The sequence below is a fragment of the Euprymna scolopes genome, chromosome 27, assembly GCF_053919585.1.
Source record: "Euprymna scolopes isolate OS-2025 chromosome 27, ASM5391958v1, whole genome shotgun sequence".
NCBI classification, from domain to species: domain Eukaryota; kingdom Metazoa; phylum Mollusca; class Cephalopoda; order Sepiida; family Sepiolidae; genus Euprymna; species Euprymna scolopes.
The window spans coordinates 77,502,797-77,525,474 of NC_136508.1; the positions used below are offsets into that span (position 1 = coordinate 77,502,797).

Sequence of the window (22,678 nt, forward strand, 5' to 3'; positions counted from 1 at the left end):
TTTTTGATCAGCAGTGTATTAAAAACATTAGAACAATATTCGATGTGACATCAAACATTTTAGATGTAGTTAAATGTCCTATGTTCGTGAAAAGGTTTACGCCTCTGAGAGACACTAAAATATATCCACATCGATTACCAACAAGACAATGAATATTCGTTGTTACATCGGACATATCAGATGTGTTGGAATTTTTTATGTTAAGATAAACGCTTTCGAATAAAATAAAATAGTAAAATAATTGACAACTATTACAAACATAATATCCGATGTGACATTAAATATTTCGGAGGTGTTTAAATGTCTCATGTTCGTTAAAAATTTAAGACCACTAAGCGGCAATAAAATAAGTTCACGTTTATTACAAACATTAGAACAATATTCGATGTGACATTAAACTTTTCAGATGTGTTTAAATGTATCATGTTTGTTCAAAACTCAACGCCTCTAAGAGACACTAAACTAAATTTACATCTATTACCAAAATTCGGTGTGACATTTCAAATGTGTTCAAATGCGTTATATTTGTTCAACTATAAACGCTTTCGAGAGGCACTATAAGTTCACACCTATTATCAACATTCGATGTGAATTCAAACATTTCAGATGTGTTCAAATGTCTCACGCAGGTTCAAAGAGTAAGGTTTTTAAGTGACAATAAAATAATTCAGTTGTCAACATTAGACAATATTTGATGTGACATCAAACATTTCAGATGCAGTCAAATGTTTCATGTTTGTTCAAAGGTTACCGCTTCTGAAAGACACTATAATATATTCACGTATATTACCACGATAAGAACAATATTGGATGTGATATCAAACATTTCAGATGCAGTCAAATGCCTCATGTTTGTTTAAAGGTTAACGTTTCTGAAAGACACTATAATATATTCACGTATGTTACCACGATAAGAACAATATTGGATGTGACATCAAACAATACGACGTGTTATAATGTCTCATGTTTGTTCTAAGGTTTTACGCATGCGAAAAACCATAAAATATGCTCACATTACTCACCAAAAGACAATATATAATGTGGCATTAAATATTTCTGATGTTTTCGAATGTCTCATGTCTTACGCAGCCTAGAGACACTGCAATGCGTTTACATCTAATAACAATATTAGATCTGACATCAAATATATCAGATTTTTTTAAGTATTTCATATCTGTTTAAAGCTTAACGCTTTACATCTATCACAGACATTAGATGAAACATTTCAGATGACTTGAAATGTCTCCTGTTTTTTAAAAGATTAACGCTTACGAACTCATCTTAATTATTTCATATCTATCACAAACACTAAAGATTTCAAGTACGTTCTAATGTCTCATATTCTCCAAAGATCTAACTCATGTTTCCTGTGAACGTTAGGCCAAGGAGTTTGAAAGATGTACTCTCGAATAAAGAGTCGTTGGCCATTGCTATAGGTGGTAGAGAGGGTTTCTTGTAATTATTGAATGAAACTAGTTTAGTCTTGGCAGCATTAAACGCGACCAACCACTTTTGTCCCCATTCCACCACAGATCGGAGGTCTTCCTCTAGTGTTTCTGTCATTTCAATATATGACATTTCAGATTGGTTAAAATGTCTCATGTTTGTTTTAAGATTCAGGCTTTCGAGAATCACTAAAACAAGTACACATCTATTACCAGCATAAGATTTTACATCTATTTTCAACATTAGAACAATATTCGATGTGATATCAAATATTTCAGATGTGTTTAAATGTCTCCTGTTTGTTCTAAAATTAACGCTTTCAAGAGAAACTATATTCAAATCGATTACCAATATAAAAACAAAATTCGATGTGACATCAAACATTTCAGATGTGTTCGAATGTCTCATGTTTGGCAAAAGATAAACGCTACCGAAATGCACAAAAATACTTCACATCTATGACTAACATTATAACAATATTCGATCTAACATCAAACATTTCATATGTCTTCAAATATCTGATTTTTTTTAAGGTTAACGCTTCCAAGAGACACTAAAATAAATTCACATCTATATTACCAACATAAGAACAATATTCGATGTGGCATCAAGAATTTAAGAATTTAGTTTTGTTCAAATTTATTATGTTTGTTCAAAGATTAACGTTTCCGAGAAACACTAAAATAAGTCCACATCTATCACCAACATTAGAGCATAAAATAACACAAAAGATAAAATGGTACAGTAAATAAAAATGTAGCAGATAAAATAGCATATTAGATAAAATAGCATATTAGATAAAATAGCATATTAGATAAAATAGCATATTAGATAAAATAGCATAGTATATAAAATAGCACAGGAGATAATGCAGTATATCAGATGAAACAGCATAAGAGATAAAATAGCAAAGTGTTAAAAATAGCATAGTAGATAAACAAGGCCATAGCCATTAGTCGCGTGCTCTTGTGTACCGTGAATGTAGGATTGACATGAAATTCTTAAAGATAAACTAAAATTACCGAAAAATGGACTGAAATGAATTAAATAAATAAATGTAAATGACTTAGAATGACTTTAATGACTTTAGTAAATGACTTGGAATGACTTTAATGAACTTAAGAATGAATTGAATGGCCTTAAGAATGACTTGAATGCTTAAAAAATAACTGGAATCCTTCAAAAACAACTTGAATAATCTGGAGAATGACTTGAATGGCTTTGAGACTGACTGGTTGTAAAGTGGGTGATCATTTTACATTAAATTAATAAAGAAAAGTGATCCCCCACTTTATATCACAAAAATTATGGTATTTAGGGAATTTGAAACATTATTTCCGTATTCAGGCACCCCGAAAACAAATAAATAGTGATATAATAAACATAAAAAGAAATAAAAAGTACATTTGTTATGAACCGACCGACCGACCGACTGAGTGACTTATAGAGTTGCTTGCACACGACTAAAAAAACTATTCTGTGGTATGAATTTTAAGAAAAAATATTCTCTGTCGGTCGGTCGGTCAGTAACACATTTACTTATTAGTTACAAACAAGTGTAGCATCGATTAAAAACAGATACTACACTTTGATCTTAGCCATGTGGCCAAGGAAAAGTTACATTTTGAACAAGTTTCAGAATGGATAGATAAAAATTTATGGGGTAAAAAGTGTCATTATTTGCAATTTTGGTACATTTTTGACCCCTTGGAATGCTGAATACCAGTGACAATGGACAAACTATGCAGTTTTACACCGTAACATATGTATACTTGAATTCAGCACCATGCGAGAGCACTATATAGATATACGTATCAAGTTTTTGTTGAAAAATATGAAAAAAGGGCATTTTAGCACTAAAAGTCCCCGGAGGACGCAAAGCAGAATTTTGCTAGGGTCACCCGTACTGAACAATGCCCTGCGCATTTTGGACAAGTTTCAGAAAAATGTAATGGATATGTCAAAATTTATGGGACAAAAAATGTCATTTTTTGCAATTTTTGTACATTTTTGACACCTTATGAGCCCCTTGGAATGCTGAATACCAGTTACAATGGACAAACAGTGCAGTTTCATACCTTAACACATGTATATTTACATTCAGCAACATGGGCAACCACTATATAGACATACATATCAAGTTTTTGTTGAGAAATATGAAAAACGCGCCAGAAGAAAGGGCGCTTTCAGCATTAAAGTCCTTTTGCCTGGGTCACTCATACTGAATTTATATTAAGAACAATGCCCTCCGCATTTTGGGCAAGTTTTAGAAAAATCTAATGGATGGATCAAATGTTACGGGACAAAAAGTGTCATTTTGGGCCATTTTTTTTTTACCCCCTTTTGAGCTCCTGCGGGCAACACAGGATTTGTCGAAAAAAAAAATTTCTGTGCACATTTATATATTAAAATATAATTTATGACAAAATTTCCGGGAAAACTAATGGACGCTTATCCGTCAATCATCCGGACTAACGTACAGACGGACCCATTGAAAACATAGGTCCCTCTCTGATAAATCGGGGGACAAAAATGTTACTCCATACCCCTTGCTTAAAAAAAAATAAAATGTAAATGTGTTACAGACCGACCGATTGAGTGGCTTGCATGCGACTAAAAATGCCTTAGCATGGAAGGGTTTCCCCTTCCATTGCCTAGGAAAAGTTACAAACGTAAGTGCAGCATCTGCTAAGAACAGATACTACACTTTAATCTTAGCTATGTCGCCAAGGAAAAGTGACAAACATAAGTACAGCATGTAGTAAGAACAGATGGTATTTATTTGCTCCCCCACTGAGCAAATTAGGCACAAGGCCGTTTTTAATGTGAGGTAAAAACCAGCTCCCCTAAAAGTAGGCAAAAAGGGGGCACTCTGGTTACCAAAAATAATAATTGTCCCAGTATAGAGGGTTTCCCCTCCATTGACTGGTACAAATTATCTTAAGTGCAGTATCTGCCGGAACAGATGGTGTTTATTTGCTCCCCCACTGAGCAAATTAGGCACAAGGCCGTTTTTAATGTGAGGTAAAAACCAGCTCCCCTAAAAGGGGTCACTCTGGTTACCAAAAATAATAATTGTCCCAGTATAGAGGGTTTCCCCTCCATTGACTGGTACAAATTATCTTAAGTGCAGTATCTGCCGGAACAGATACTACACTTTGATCTTGGCCAAAAGGCCAAGAAAAGGGTATTTATTTGCTTCCCCACCGAGCAAATAAGTCACAAAGCCGATTTTTAAAGTGAGGGGTGAAGGGGAAATGGGGACCAACTCCCCGGGGAGTAGAGGAGTTGGATAGTGACATTTGGTATGAAGGGTTGCCCCTACATTGACCAAGGTCTTATATGTGGGGCTGTATTTATTTGCTCCCCCACCGAGCAAATTAGGTCTTAACTGTGGGGTCTTCCCCACATAGGGTCTTTGCTTGCAGTATCTGCCGGAACAGATGGTATTTATTTGCTCCCCCACCGAGCAAATTAGGCACAAGGCCGATTTTTAATGTGAGGAGTGAAGGGAGGGGGAAGGGAAAAAGGGGACCAGCTCCCGAGAGGTGGGAAATGGGAGCTGGTTAAAGGTCAGGCATGTGGAGTTGCCCCCACATCTGGTCTTTGCTAGTCATAGCTAGTCATAGCTTGCAGTATCTGCCGGAACAGATGGTATTTATTTGCTCCCCCACTGAGCAAATTAGGCACAAGGCCGTTTTTAATGTGAGGTAAAAACCAGCTCCCCTAAAAGGGGTCACTCTGGTTACCAAAAATAATAATTGTCCCAGTATAGAGGGTTTCCCCTCCATTGACTGGCACAAATCATCCCAAGTGCAGCATCTGCCGGAACAGATACTACATTTGATCTTGGCCAAAAGGCCAAGAAAAACATAAAAAGCTAAGAAAAGTATCTATTAACAACAGACCTTTGATCTTAACCAAAAAGGCCAAGCACAAAAGTGTTACGGACCGACCGACCGACCGACGGAGTGACTTATATAGTCGCTTACACGCGACTAAAAACATATTAGATTTCAAAGCTTGCTTGATGAAATAGCATATTAGTTAAAATGGAATAGTAGCAGAATAGCGTATATGATAAATTAACACAGAAGATAAAATAGCATATTAAATATAACAGCTGAGTAGACAAAATAGCATAGTTGATAAAACAGTATAGACACGAAATAAAATAGCAAATTAGATAAAAGAGCATAGTACATGGAATAACATATTTCATAAAACAGCATATTAAGTAAAGTAGCAAAGAAAATAAAATAGCATATAAGATAAAACAGCACAGTAGATAAAGAGCATATCAGATAAAATAGCATAGTAGATAAAATAGCATATTATATAAAACAGCATAGAAAATAAAATAGTATATTAAATAGAATAGCATAGTAGATAAAATAGCATGGTAGACGAAATAAAATAATAGATAAAGTAGCATAGTAGATACAAAATTTAGTAAATAAAAAAGCGCACATGGTAAAATTTCATATTAGATAAAGTAGCACAGTTGATAAAATTTCATATCATATAAATAGCATAGTATATAAAAAAAATCCATATTTGATCAAATAGCATAGTAGATGAAATAGCATATCAGATAAAATAGTATAATAGATAAAATAGTATATCAGATAAAATAGCATAAAGCATAAAATAGCATATTTGATAAAAAAAAGAACATAGATAAAACAGCATATTAGCTTAATAGCATGGTAGATAAAACAGCGTATTAGCTTAATAGCATGGTAGATAAAACAGCATATTAGCTTAATAGCATGGTAGATAAAACAGCGTATTAGCTTAATATCATGGTAGATAAAACAGCGTATTAGCTTAATATTATGGTAGATAAAACAGCGTATTAGCTTAATAGCATGGTAGATAAAACAGCGTAGTAGCTTAATAGCATGGTAGATAAAACAGCGTATTAGCTTAATAGCATGGTAGATAAAACAGCGTATTAGCTTAATAGTATGGTAGATAAAACAGCGTAGTAGCTTAATAGCATGGTAGATAAAACAGCGTATTAGCTTAATAGCATGGTAGATAAAACAGCGCGATAGATAAAATAGCATATTAGATTAAATGTTGCATAGGGGGTTGGAGAGTGTTGTTTTTATAGCAGATGTTTATTGGTACTAAAATAAACGTACGAATGTATATAGTTGAACAGTGGTGTGTTGAATGTGTATATACGTGGCACTTTTCAATGTTTACACAAACGGATAATAAATATGTATGTACCTTATTATGTACCTTATATATATGTGTGTGTGTGTGTGTGTGTGTGTGTGTGTGTGTGTGTGTGTGTGTGTGTGTGTGTGTGTGTGTGTGTGTGTGTGTGGCGCACCTCCTGCTACAAAAATTGTATGCGCAGGAACCCATTCGTGAGTATCTATAGTCTAGTAAAGACCGAAGCAGCTTCAATTTTTTTAATGTATGTTGTATAACGGACTCTAAGGTAAATTTTACGGTTATCATCTCATCTAGTGGTGTGTGTCGACATAATTATATATAACACATAATATGACATAACGACATACCTTTCCTGCTGTTTGTTTCTTCTGGGAGGTTCATGCTTGGAGGAGCTGGGATCTGTTAAAAGGAACGCAACAAGACAGGCCCAAGACGATGTGAGATTTCATATATTTTTTTATTTACTCCCATGCATGGAGCGATTGGCCATCTTTGACTTGTTGTTTCTCAGTCTCTATTTTAAGACGGTCGCCCGGTTATGGGAAGACGTTTTTTTAACCCACCCTGTCTCTTCGACGGTTCCAATCTAACTCAACGATACTTGTACAAACCGGAACATGTGATATGCGACACATCACTTCAAGTCACCAATTCGGATACTTTTCAGTTCAAACTGTAATGTAACCAAATTTGAAAAAACTTTTACTTGCTTGCCAACCTCTCAGAAAATAGCAGTTCTTCTCTCCGTTGTCCACTCATCACTAGATAGCAGGTATAGAGATAAACAGATAGAAATATAGATCAGTAGATAGAGAAATAACAAGATAAACAGATAAATAGATAGATACATAAATAATAAGATGAACTATTAATTTGCTGCTTTCGCCCGACTATTTGGGTGGAAGCAGTCAATTCATGATAAAAGAGCATATTTGATAAAATAGCATATTGGATAAAATAGCAAATAGTAGATAAAGTATGCTATTTTACCTAATGTGCTATTTTTGTTATAGAATAAAAATAGCACATTACATAAAATAGCATAGTAAGAACAATAGCATATTTGATAAAATGGCATATTAGATAGAATAGCAAATTAAATAAAATAGCATAGTAGACTTAAATGCACATTAGATAATATAGTATGTAAGATAAAATAGCAAAGTAGATAATAGCATATGAAATAAAATAGCATAATACATTAAATAGCATAGTAGATAAAAAGCGTATAATATAAGCAGATAAAATATGATAGATGATAAAATAGCATATTTAATAAAATATTATATAAAAAAGTCAATCGTATATAAAATAGTATAGTACATATAAATTAGTATAGTACATATAAAATAGTATAGTACATAAAAATTGCTTTTTAGAAAAATAGTGTTGGAGGCGCTCCTCCATGGGATTAATGGACGTTACTTCTGGTATCGAGACCGGTACCCAGCAGTCTTAGATAGGGACGCGACCAAGCTAGGCGCGTGCAAACGTCCTAACGTTGAGGAATGAATATACTCAACTCATTTTTCCTGTAATATATATGAATGCATGTTTCGTTCCATAAAATCCTGTGTTCTTTTCGTTTATTACCATGTAATCCCATAACAAATAGCATATTAGATAAAATAGCATAGTACATAAAATAGCATATTAGATAAAATAGAGGTATACAGTAGATAAAATAGCATATTAGAAAAATAACGTAGTGGATAAAATAAAATCTAAGATAAAATAGAAATAGCATATTAGATAAAATACAAAGTTACATAAAATAGCATATTAGATAAAATAGCATATTAAATAAAATAGCATATTAAATAAAATAGCATATTAAATAAAATAGTATATTAAATCAAATAGCATATTAAATAAAATAGCATATTAAATAAAATAGCATATTAAATAAAATAGTATATTAAATCAAATAGCATATTAAATAAAATAGTATATAAAATAAAATAGTATATTAAGTAAAAAAGCATATTAAATAAAATAGTATATAAAAAATAGCATATTAAATAAAATAGCATATTAAAAAAATAGCATATTAAATAAAATAGTATATTAAAAAATAGCATATTAAATAAAATAGCATAGTTGATAATATTCCGTCGTAGGTAAAAGAAAATAGTAGAAAAATGGTCAAATAGATAAAGAGAAGAAGTATATCACAGGAACAAAATTGATAAAATAGCATAAAATATATAACAGCACAGTACAAACATAGTAGAGAAAGTAGTAGAGTAGATAAAATCGCATATTAAATTAAAAAGCATATAAAAAAGCATAATAAATGAAATAGCATATTATAGGAAAAAACACAGTAGAAAAATAGTATATTAGATAAAATAGCACATAATATAAAATAGCATATTTGATAAAATTGCATATAAGATAAAATAGCATATTTGGCAAAATAGCATATAAGATAAAATAGCATATTTGACAAAATAATATAGTAGATATAATAGCTAAGTAGATAAAATTGCATAGTAGATAATAAATGATGATAAAATAGCATTTAAGTAAAACAACATCTCATGTAAAGTTGCATAGTACATAAAATAGTAAATAGAATGGCAAAGTTGATAAAATAACATTAGATAAAATAGTATATTTTATAAAATAGATAATAGATATAATCGCATCATAGATAAAATTACATATTAGATGAAACAGCATACTAGATAAAATAGAATATTATATACAGGAGCATAATAAATAAAATCGCATATTAGATAAAATAGCTCAGTAAATAATAGCATATTTAATATAAATATAGCATAGTAGATAAAATAGCGTTGTCGATAAAAATGGGTATAAATTAAAATAGCATATTTGATAAAATAGCATATTAGATATCATAGTCGATGAAAAAGCATATAAGATAAAACAGCAAATTTGATAAAACAGTATATTAGATTTTAAAAAAGCATAATAAAAGAATAGCATATTAGATAAAATAGCATAGCAAAATAGATAAAATTCTTGGTAAGATTCAGTTGAAGATTTGATTCTCAGTCGACACTTAATATACAATTACGAATAATCTAGACAATATAAATATTTTTTTGTATTGATTAAATATTAAAAAGGAATTGAAATTATAAAAAAACACGGAAGAATCTACTGTTATTAAAATATAATTATCAAATCTGAAAATATTAGACACATCAAATTTCTAATAGATACAGGGTCTGACTTGACGACAAGAGTTTGATTAATGTAGGTGTTGTTTATTTTAGATTTTTTGTCTTACGAAATCGAAAACTACACATACACACATGCAAACACGCACGTACACACATAAGCTTTATATGTATACATATATATATATATATATATATATATATATATATATATATATATATATATATTCACATTTTTTTCACATTTCGGCTTATTAAATCTTCGATCTTCTTCAGATTTATCTTGCTAAAATCAGTCATTTTTCTATTGAATTAAGGAATCTGCACTGAAATTTGGAGCAGGACCCTTTTTATTGAATTCATGTGGGTAAGCATATTCTTGTTGCGTCAACCAACGACTGTGGAGAATTCCTAACTAATTCGCAATTTTTAATTTTGAGTCTCGCTTGTACTGAGGATTGAACCTTTGATCTTCAGAAGTGTGTCGCTAACAACTAAATTTTACCGAGTATTTTATTCGTTACGCCATGGGTTCGATCTCGAGACGATACATGTGTAGAAGGTCGGATGTTATCATGAGAACATTAAACCGAATAATATAAATAATACGGAGTGTAAAGTTTGTGTTATTACGAATACAACGAATAATACTTCATCCCTTCAAGCATACCTTACGACATTTTTTTTTATTCAGAATATAACGAGCAACAAGATCATTACAGAAACAGAATCTAATTAACCCATAGTAATGTTAAAATAAAGCTCTCTTATTCGTAGTTCATAATGTATTGTTATATTAGTGTTCAAGTAGTGGGGCAGATTGCTAAAACATTCTTTCACTTGGTGTTTGTATCATTAAGTGAAAAATTCTTATGGAATATTGAGATAACCTGCCCCACTAAAGCTACCTTCATTATATCTATCTTCTGATTGCGTAAGGATTATATATACATATATATAAGCAGTAGAATTATTACAAACTGAAGTTAACCAAAATTACTAATTCTGATACTTTGGGATGTATGTACACATGTAAAAATATGTCATGTATTAAGTAGATGACGTCTTAATATTCATTAACTGACTAAAACAGTGGACTGATTAAATTAGAGTTGAAAAATTATCTGGCAAATATGCTCGGTGAACACAGGGCAAAAGCGATTAAAAAATTGCACGTAAAAAGACGGCCAGAATCTTAAAAAAAAGATTACTCTGTTGAAATATATAAAATAATGGGGGAATATTTGCGATTCTTAGCTTGAACAAACAGTTAACAAAATTGAAAAAAAGAGAGATCCATAGGATAATGACTTAATATTTCAAATTTCAAATAAATATTTCAAATAAATAAATATTAAAAATATTAAAAATATTAAAATAAATAAATAAATAAAATATTAAAATAAATAAATAAATAAAATATTAAAAATATTAAAATAAATAAATATTAAAAATATTAAAATAAATAAATAAATAAATAAAATATTAAAATAAATAAATAAATATTAAAAATATTAAAATGAATAACTATTAAAAATATTAAAATAAATAAATAAATAAAATTTTAAAAATATTAAAATAAATAAATAAATAAATAAAATATTAAAATTATTTAAATAAATAAATAAAATATTAAAACACTTAAAATTTTCCCATCGCTAATAAATAAAAATAAACTAACAAACATATTGATTACCCGGAATAAATATTAATAGCATAAAAGGCATATTATATCAATATATGACTATTAATAATATTGCTGCTCTTTATGTGTCTGCAAGGTTCAAGGATTGTTTCTTTTTTAACCATGTCTTAGATTATATTTAATGGTGATGGGCAAATTGAACCTAAATGTGAGTCACTGCCGAACATAATAACAGGCGATGAGAACCGCGACGAGAATTTAAGTGAAATTAACATTCATGAAGCGCAGATGTAATTCAAGTAGGTCTGGAGTGATCAGATGATTCTTAGCATCACGATCGACGCACGTGGGCTAAGTGACCGACTTTTACATTTTAACATACAGTGCTCAACGATAAGAGCCTGGTTCTTAAAGAGGAAGACATAATTATTACTAAAATTATTTTTAATACTTAGAAACACTAGTGTTTCATCCTTTCGAGAATCATCGATTCTATAACCTGATTGTAACCACTTTCATGTACCCTTACAAAAAGCAATAATCCACATTAATTAATAATACTAACCCAGTTAAGGTTTAAAGTACTTTATGAAGAGAGATTAATTTAATGCCAATACGATATATTTAAGCTTTGTAATGTGAGCTATATTTAACTTTATATTTTCTTATGCAACATGATCTAAAAGCCCTTCATAAACATTCACAGACCTTCGATTTTTTTGTGTGTAATTATAACGAGATATCAATTAATAAATATTTCCTAGATTTCTTCACAGTATTCGTTTAATCGGTAAAGAATAAACGCACAAGCTATTTCCTTTTACAAGGGGGAAAGGTCAGTGAGAATTTAGAGAGTTATGTACAAATGAAATTATACAGGGGCAAAACCGTGGAGGTCTGACCAGCATCTCTCCAAGGCGGCCTTGAAGCCCTATAGTGTGGCTGGTTTATGACCTCATCGGGTAGCTGATTCCACGGAAATGCCAACCGAGAAATCCTGCTTGGTGTGGAAGCCTCCGCAACCGTTGAAGGTAGCTCTTTTTTGCGTGCCAAGATGTGTGTAGCATTAAATGTTGATTTGGATTTTCGTTAGAACTAATGTAAAGCTGTACGGGGAATTCATTTTACACGTGTTACCTCGAGGGTGTACTAAGATTCTTAGTATGTTGGATTCGGGAAGGACCGAGTGTTCTCAATCATGAAAGAGAATACAATATCTGAGATGGTGTAATATCTTTAATAATTTCGAGAAAAACATTCTTCTTCTAAAAAAAAAAAGAATACAAAAATTAAGCTGTCAAGCGGAGGGAAGAATTCTCTAAAAAACTGTAACCTTGCAGACACATAAAGAGCAGCAATATTATTAATAGTCATATATTGATATAATATGCCTTTTATGCTATTAATATTTATTCCGGGTAATCAATATGTTTGTTAGTTTATTTTTATTTATTAGCGATGGGAAAATTTTAAGTGTTTTAATATTTTATTTATTTATTTATTTTAATATTTTTAATATTTTATTTATTTATTTATTTTAATATTTTTAATATTTTATTTATTTATTTTAATATTTTTAATATTTATTCATTTTAATATTTATTTATTTATTTTAATATTTTATTTATTTATTTATTTTAATATTTTTAATATTTATTTATTTCAATATTTTTAAAATTTTATTTATTTATTTATTTTAATATTTTTAATATTTATTTATTTTAATATTTTTAATATTTTATTTATTTATTTATTTTAATATTTTTAATATTTATTTTAATATTTTTAATATTTATTTATTTGAAATATTTATTTGAAATTTGAAATATTAAGTCATTATCCTATGGATCTCTCTTTTTTTCAATTTTGTTAACTGTTTGTTCAAGCTATGAATCGCAAATATTCCCCCATTATTTTATATATTCCAACAGAGTGATCTTTTTTTTTAAGATTCTGGCCGTCTTTTTACGTGCAATTTTTTAATCGCTTTCGCCCTGTGTTCACCGAGCATATTTGCCAGATAATTTTTTCAACTCTACTTTAATCAGTCCACTGTTTTAGTCAGTTAATGAATATTAAGACGTCATCTACTTAATACATGACATATTTTTACATGTGTACATACATCCCAAAGTATCAGAATTAGTAATTTTGGTTAACTTCAGTTTGTAATAATTCTACTGCTTATATATATGTATATATATATATATATATATAATATGAAATATAATATATTATAATATATATATATTATATGAATATAATATATGTATTATAATAGATATATATATATTGTATGAATTATTTTAATATATATATATATTATATGAATTTATTTTAATATTATGATATATATATTATATGAATATAATATATATATATACTATATATATATATATGAAATAAGAATTACAATTACGTTTACCAAAATAATCCAAGATGGCAAGTTTAAAGTATATTACAAATATTAAAGAGTTAATCTTTATAAAGTAATATCAACCATATGTAAAAGCTCGATGAAACCAAATAGGAAATAGAGCTTATAATAAGAACAAGTATATATATATATATATATATATATATATATATATATATATATATATATATATATATATATATATACTAGCAGTTCAGCCAGGTTTTGCTCGGGCCCTATGTACTATTCATAACTTGCCCTGCGTGTGAATACACTTTTTGTAAGATTTCAAATGTTTAGACAAAAATTTGTCTGAGTCATTTCATAGAGATCGCAGAGGTCAATTTTTTTTTTACTTTGACCCCAATTTTGACCCCTTAACATTTATTATTTTGGTCTCAAATAAAAATAAAAAGTTTTACCCATGTCCAAGTTACCTACATCTAAAATTTCAAGTCTTCAGACCCAAAATTGGCGGAGGAATTTGGTAGAATCTGCAAAGGTCAACTCTTTCAACTTTGACATTTGGCAGACAAATTTTCGCCTCAAAACTGATTAAAATGCTAATCGCATGTCTGAATACCCGTCATGGAAAAATTTTAAATGTTTAGACCCAAAATTTGCTGAATAGTTTGCTAGTCGCAAATGTCAAATCTTAAAACTTTGACCTCTTGGCAGCTCAAAATTTCAACTTAAACCCGTTAAAAAGCTTGCCCTATCTCTGAATAGGCTTTATGTAAAATTTCAAACGTTTAGAGCAGAAATTGACTCATTTGTAGAGACCACAGAGGTCAAATATTTTTTAACTTTGACTCCAATTTTGACCCCCTTAACCTTTATTTGGGGGGGGCTCAAATCAAATAAAAAAAAAGTTTGATCTATGTCCAAGTAATCTACATTTAAAATTTCAAGTGTTTAGACCCAAAATTGGCGGAGAAGTTTGGTAAAGTTTTAAAGGATCAAATCGTTGAACTTTGACTCCTTGACAGCCAAATTTCTGACCGAAAACCGATTTTAAAGATTTTTCCAAAATCAATACCCCTTATGTCAAAACTCAGGTGTGTAGACCAAGCATTGACAGAGTTATTTGGTAGGGAAATGTACACAGACACACATACACACACACACACACATACACACACATTTTCACTTTTATATATTAAACGGATCCGTGAACTGGTGTTGCCCGATGGAAGTATGAACCCTCCTGTAAAAAAAACAATTAAACTACGGCTCAGTAATGTGATGTGATTATTATGTGCTTTCACCTAACATGTAAAATAGAAGTAGGGTAGTGTGGGCCATTAGTGTTTCCGTCCGCCTGTAATCTATAATGAAAATAAAAGAATGAACTAAGAGTTAATCATAACCCAATGCATTTATGCCGGAAGGAACATTGTGCCACGAGGAAAAGAAACAACCAAAAAGCACTATGACGATTTTTTCACTTTGTCGTAATTTTTTCCAGTGATTATCATCGAGTGCAGTCCTGATTTTCAGATTAAAAAATAAATTTTAGTTAATATTTTTAATGATTGTAATAGTCGGGGCTCAATTTGTAATGATAACGTTCTAATAAATGGAACGCACACTTTTTTTGCCACGTCAGTTGGTAATGCTGTAGCTAGCCATTAAATGTTTCCCTTTTCTGTTGGTAAAGTGTACACAATTTTTCCAAGATGTTGTGGTAATGTAAAAGCTAATCATTTAATCCGCCATAGAAATTTGCGAAAAAGTGAAACGGAAAAATCTAAATGCTAGCATCAGCATTAACAACACGAGTGGCCAAAAATTGGGTGTTTACTGTAGTATAATGTCATGATTCGAAATTTAAGCATGTGAGCGCTGATAATCGCCTGAAAAATTTACGAATAAGTGAAAAAGAAAAAAAGAAAATGGTAGAGCCAGCATAGTTCAAGTCCACCAATTCTTTTTTTTTTTAATTATTTTTTTTATTTTTATTTATTATTATTTATTTATTTATTTTTTTCTTATCTGAAAGTTATGCTTGTAATCGATGATAATCGTCGGAAAATAAAGTACGAAAAACTGAAAAGGTGTCATCTGAAGGCTGAACCATGTTAGAGTGTGTCTGAGCAATTAGAACCCATTCATTACAAAAGTTAACCTTTCAACTCTTTGTGCGAATTATTATGGATTAGACATTCGGCTACCAAGAAAGGCTGTACAGGGTGGCCGAAAAGTCCCAGGACACTATACATGTATTTTTAATAAAACACAGTATTTTCTTAATGAAACAAACAGTAAATACACTGATGTCAGTCATAACCTGAAAAAATAAATGAAATAAATTGTTTTAACAACATTAGAATATTAAAATCAATCATATTTAACAGCATTAAAATATTAAAAATAGAGTGTCCTGGGACTTTTCGGCCACCCTGTACATTTAAATATTCGGAAAGAGGGCTTCCGTTTCACACAAATCTATATCTTTTTTCATATTTACTAATAAATCTGAAAAAAAAAGATATAGATGTAAAGATCTGGAAGGGGGAAATTTTTTGTGTCCGTGTTATTTTATAATATGGTAGCGATAATAATCTGTGGGTTTAGTTGAAAAAAAGCCGAAAAAATACAAATATGTACAGGTGCACCCATGTTTGTATTACGGAATGTGTTTTATCAACAAAAAAAAAAAAAGAAAAAAGAAAACAGACGGATGAGGGGTCTCTAGTGCGAAGATAAAAACACGAGCGAAAGGTTTAAATCGAGAGAAGCTGTTTTGTTGTTTTCGACGGCGACGACGACGACGACGACGACGACGACGAAGACGATGACGATGAAGAGTGTTCTAAAAGAAAGCATAATAATAAAATTTGCGAAAGACAGTATGTAAACTGGAGTAAAAAAAGAATAAAGGGAACAGAATATCAGTGTATATTACAAACCGTGTTAAATGGTAAAAAGGCAAGGGCTGTGTAATTTTTTTTGTTTTGTTTTTGAAGACGACGACGATTGAGGAGATTATTATTCTGGATGGCGTGTTTGAGCATTTGTAAAAGAAAGCAAGTAAACTGGTTATTGAACATTCGTTTAATGATTTTTTTCTCTCTTGTATTTTTCGATCTTACATGACTGAAATAACCTATGCATTAAATGAACTTGATGCCGAGCGAAATAATGCCTCTTAGTGACGCCATATTTTAATGTTAGTAACTGTTCGTTTATAAAGTGGATTCCGGAATATGAGAATTATCAAAGCTCAGCCAATAAGAATGGGCGGACTTTGATGAGGGAGTCTTTATTACTTATGAACGTAAATTAGAAAAAATTATGTTAAATCTATGTGTATATGACCTAGTTACGGCCGGTGTAATCACAGAGTCTGTGGAACGTGTAGAATTAATCTCGGTGACTACTGGTAGCAATGGTAGGACTAAATATTCAGAGAGGAACATAGGGACTCCTTTCTCTAACGATGTTGCGATTGTGATGGTGTTGCTCGTAGGATGTAATGTAGTATTTCATTATCACGACTGAATGTGTCTGAAATGGTGTTCGAAAACTACATAAGATAGTGGCTATTAGCCTAGCTGTATTGAATTTGTATGCGGCATCTGTTGTTGCAAAGGTGTGATATTTTTTCGAGAGAGGAATTCCTGCGACTACTTTATTAATATAGAGATAAACGAATTTGACAAAATAAAATGAATATCAGTATATATGGATTTATTCGTTCAATAAGGAAAAGACATAATATTTTTACAAGGGAGCCACCACTTATCAAGACCCGAAGGCCACTCGAGAATAAGGGTTAATAACTGTAAAGTGGTAGTTTAGTAATAGGCAATAGTGCAGATTGGTAGAATTTTTATTATTTAAGGGGCGGCTCAACAAGAACTTGTTTACATTGGACTTGAAGGTTACCATATTGTAATCGGCCAGGAAGCAGGCTAATGACACAATGTTCCACATGCGGACAGTTCTAGTGTAGAAGCTTTGTTCATGGAATTAGCATTGTGATTTAGGCACAGGTAGAGAGTGCGGAAAATTATTGATAGTGGTTGTGGATAGTAGAGTGTTTCTATGGAAGTTTTGCAAAGGGAACCATAGATTGGAATTCAAACAAGCACTTGTCATGAAAATAACAATAGAATAAAGACAGGCTCGCAACGTCTCTTCTTTGGGAAATGGGTATATAGAGAGAGATAAAGAGAGTTTATAAACGCCTTTTATACCCAGGCATTTTGAAGCCAAATACTTCTCGTCAGAAGAGGAGAAGGCAAATAGGTTACAGATATAGATAAATGCGACATTTAGCTTTGGTTACATTAGGATATAGATGCAAAATGAAATAGAAGGTTAGGGTTAGGGTTAGGGTTAAATGCAAAATGAAATAGAGGGAAGATAAATAAATATAAAAAAAAGGATGAAAGAAAAACAAAAAAAAAGCAATGAGACGTTATGGTAGTTAAAGAACTGGGGTTGTTGCAGCTAGAAGGGGGGGTTAAAAATGAAGTGAAATTCTAATGGAATGCATGTGTCGGTCGGCACTATACGGGTTTAACTGGCTTCTTCCAAAGGAGGAAGTTTCATGGGAGTACGAAATTCACAGGCAGTCCCTAGTCGTTAGAGGAGATTACGACGTTAGGTTTTTGCAAGTCTTGCAGATAGGTGCCGACATACAGCGCCTGGATTTCCCAAATTGGTCACCCATTTTAGTAATAACCAGGCTTAACGTTGCTTAAGTTCAGTGATCTGACGGGAACCGGTGTGTCAACGTGATTATGCCGTATATAATAGAATGCATGGGGTGTATTAAGGCAAAGTAATGGAGAAAAGTGCCAACAAATACATAGGATAATGAGAAAAATATAATGACATGGCATAGTGATTAAAGGAATACAATATAGGCAAGTAAGTAATGAGTAGAGCTATGACAACAGCATATTCTTTTCATTGTTTTATACTCTCGAGTATATATCCCACAAAGTTAGATACAGTTAATCAATCGAGAACCACATCACCCTATCTAAAAACATATAAGATATTAACTGATATATACTCGAAAGTCAAAATAATGAAAAGAATATTCTCTTGTCATAGCCCTAAGGTCATGACTAAGGTCATGACAACAGCATATTCTTTTCCTTGTTTGGATTCTCAGGTATATGTCCATTGATATCTTATATGATTTTAGGTAAAGTGATGTGCTTCTCGGTTGATTAATTTTATCCAACTGCGTCGGATATATACACGAGAGTCAAAACAATGAAAAGAATATGCTGTTGTCATAGCCCTAGTAATGACACAACATGTAAAAATATATTTTTAAAAAAAACATAAAGTCGAAGGTAACTATATAAGATAATATAACAGATCCAAGAATAACATATGCGTATGTGGCAAATATTGGAGGAAGTCATATTATTCAGGCAATAGTCCAAGATGCAATCCATAAAGTTTCGTTAAAAATGCTGGGATGTTTGTGCGTTGAGACGAGTTAAAGTTCTGATATTCTTGTCGTAGGAATCCTAAAGTGTAGAATAGGAAAATCGCTTAAGAGTTTAAATATATATATATATATATATATATATATATATATGTATATATATATATATATATATATATATATATATATATATATATATATATATATATATATATATCATCAGTAATTAGGGACTTCAGTGCTGTATAGATTTAGATTGAATGGATGAAACATGTAAAAGTTTAAGATATTTAAAACCCCAGAATTCGGGATATAAAAATAGTATTTAGCAAGCAAGCAAAAAGTCCAACAATACCCGGCTGGTAAGCACACCTTCCGGCGTTGCCCGGTCGTAAAAATACGCATAAATATACTTTAATTCATCAAGTTTTCGTATTTATTATAAAAAGCTAATTCTCTATGTATTATTATATTGCACCTAATATATGCCAGTTACTTCAAAAGTTTCTAAAAAGAACCACTTGACTTGGGTACCATCAGTAAGAATCGAAATCAAAACATTTAGTTTTCCAGCGGAATTCGCTACTTAATAACCTAAGGACAAAGGGACATAAAAACTGTTAAAATATTAACGCAGTTAAACGTATTAATGTATACGAGGGGCGTGCAATAAGTAATGCCCCTGACCCACTTCCCATAGCAATGGAGCAACGAAACTTGGCACAGTTAGTCTTTCTCTACATAGGAACGACCCAGAATTATGCATTTCTCCCATCGTTTGATGCAACTCTGGAGACCGTTTTTGTAGAACACCACAGGTTGGTCCCCCAACCACGACATGACTTCAGAAATCAAGGCTGTATCATCTGGAAAATGCTTTCCTTTAAAAAACAACTTCATGGCTGGGAAGAGGTGAAAGTCAGAGAGTGCAAGGTCAGGAGAGTAGGGTGTAGCGGGCTCCTAATTTGGAGACATGCGAGTTGTGGACTGGAGCGTTGTCCTCCAGGATGAGGGTACTTTTGCTGATCTTTCCCCGCCTCTTAATTTTGATAGCTTCCCTTAATTTCCTCAAAAGTGAAGCATAATATGCTCCTGTAATTGTGGTACCCTTTGCCAGGAAATCTGTCATCACTACTCCGCCCTGGTCACAGAAGACTTTGAGCATGACCTTGCCAGCGGAGAGCTGCACCCTTGCCTTCTTTGGAGGTGGTGAGTTCAAGTGCTTCCACTGCATTGACTGGGCTTTGGTCTCTGGATCATAGTGATGGACCCAGGTTTCATCCTGTGTAATCAGTCTTTTGAAAACATTGACTCATCTTCTTGGCACATCTCCAAATTCATCCTCGAGCACTCGACGGGTTCTTGTACTGGAATGGTGTGAGCAACCTGGGAATCCATCTAGCAGACACCTTATGCATATGCAAATTGTCATGAATGATAGTTTCCACAGACCCTGTACTAATCTTGACATCTTGGGCTATTTGGCGAATAGTAATGCGCCGATCTTCCAAAATGGCAGCCTCAACATGACGGACAGACACCTCATCAATTTCAGAAGGGGGGCAACCAAGTCTGGGAGCTGTTTCCACAGACTTCCGGCCATGTTTGAATTCAGGATGCCAGCGTTTTACAAGCTCATATGATGGAGCATTATCACCATAGGTTTCTTTCATTTCATCAAAAGTCGCCGGTAGTGTGAGTCCTTTCGAATACAAAAACCGGATCACTGCTCGACATTCAAAAGGCTCCATTTCACACCTGACTCTGTTCAAACACCTGTAAAACAGAAACCACAATTAGTTCAGAGCTGTAATTTGCCACATAACCAGTAGATATATAAATCATTGTACATGCAAAATTTCAGCTAGATCAGACAAGTGGAAGTGGGTCAGGGGCATTACTTATTGCACGCCCCTCGTATTTGCGTATGCATAGAAGATAAACATTGTTGATTTCCACCTGCAAGTTCCTTTTTTTCAATTTTCACTCCTTAACAGCTATATTTACTAGCTAAAAATTAAATCGAAAGTTTCAGATCTGTAGACTAAAATTGACAGAGTAGTCTGATAGAGGCAATTCCGCATACACACACACACACACACACACACCAATACACTAACACATATAGAAAAGGGATCATTTATACTATTAGTCTGTACGGCGGTGCCCGGTCGTAAAATACGCTTAAATATTATATTTTAATTTATGCAGACTTCTAATTCATTATTATAAAGTCCTCTATTGATTATCATATTGTACCTAAGATATAGTCGTGATTTTAATAACTTTTTATATGACTAGCGTGCCATCAGCTAGAATCGAAATCAAAATGTTTAGCTCTCCAGCGATATTCGTTGATATATGACCTAAAAACAGATGTATAAAAGAAATTTATTAATTAAACCAATTAAACTGTAAATGTATATTCACACCTCTCAATTTCCAAAGTCGGAATCCTCTATATATCAAGTTTCAAATCTGTAGACCAAAAATTGACAGAGTAGTTTGGCAGAGACCCTTCAGCTCACAATGTCCGTCACACTTAAAATAGCATTTTGTCATCAGCAGTCAAGTTTCAAATAGCTTTCTTGTTTGTCTGTCACACGAAAGTTTCAAATAGCTTTCTTGTTTGTCTGTACATTTGAGTGTAAAATAGCATTTTTGTCAGACTGTCATGTTCGTGTTTTAAATAAATTTCTTGTTTGTCTGTCACACTTAAGTTTTAAAAATCATTTTTGTTAGTCATATTCAAGTTTAAAATAGCTTTCTTTTCTCGTACTTAAGCTTTGAATCGTATTTCACGTTGTCTGCTCGGACGTATCGTACGAAAATTTGCATTTCATCCGTAGATTTAGTTGCAAGTGATTTGTTCAAACTTGTGGTGTAACTGTACGTCTGACACGTATTTTATTGATAACATAAACCCTTATTGCGTCGTTAACTTTTCCATAACGATTCGCCTATCTCCGGCAGTTTCCGCATTGCCTTACTTTCGTCCTTACTCCTTTCCATGTAAATATTATGCAATTTCTTCTTTCTTGGTTACATACCACTACTATTCCCCCTCCCTCCTCTCTCTCTCTCTCTCTCTCCCTCCCCCTTCCTAGCTCGTCCTCTATTGTTCTTTCTATCTTACTGTCTCTCTCTTTACATATATATATATATATATATATATATATATATATATATATATATGTATGTATGTATGTATGTATGTATGTATGATTTGATGTTGTGCTTTTTTAGCGATATTAACATCTTCAAAACGTTGTTATTAATTTTTTTTCCCCCGCTGCCTTAGCGTTTTTTTAAAGAGCTATAAGCTTTTTTGTTATTCACACATACACACACACACACACACACACATACCTACACACACACACACACACACACACACACATATATATATA

General features: G+C 31.9%; 3 pseudogenes; all 3 read right to left on the reverse strand.

Annotated features, from left to right (window-relative positions):
- Positions 1 to 4,489: 4,489 nt before the first annotated feature.
- On the reverse strand, positions 4,490 to 4,635 carry LOC145249146 (U2 spliceosomal RNA; annotated as a pseudogene).
- A 472-nt stretch (positions 4,636 to 5,107) lies between these two features.
- On the reverse strand, positions 5,108 to 5,320 carry LOC145249169 (U2 spliceosomal RNA; annotated as a pseudogene).
- A 13,175-nt stretch (positions 5,321 to 18,495) lies between these two features.
- Positions 18,496 to 18,614, reverse strand: LOC145249304 (5S ribosomal RNA; annotated as a pseudogene).
- Positions 18,615 to 22,678: the final 4,064 nt, after the last annotated feature.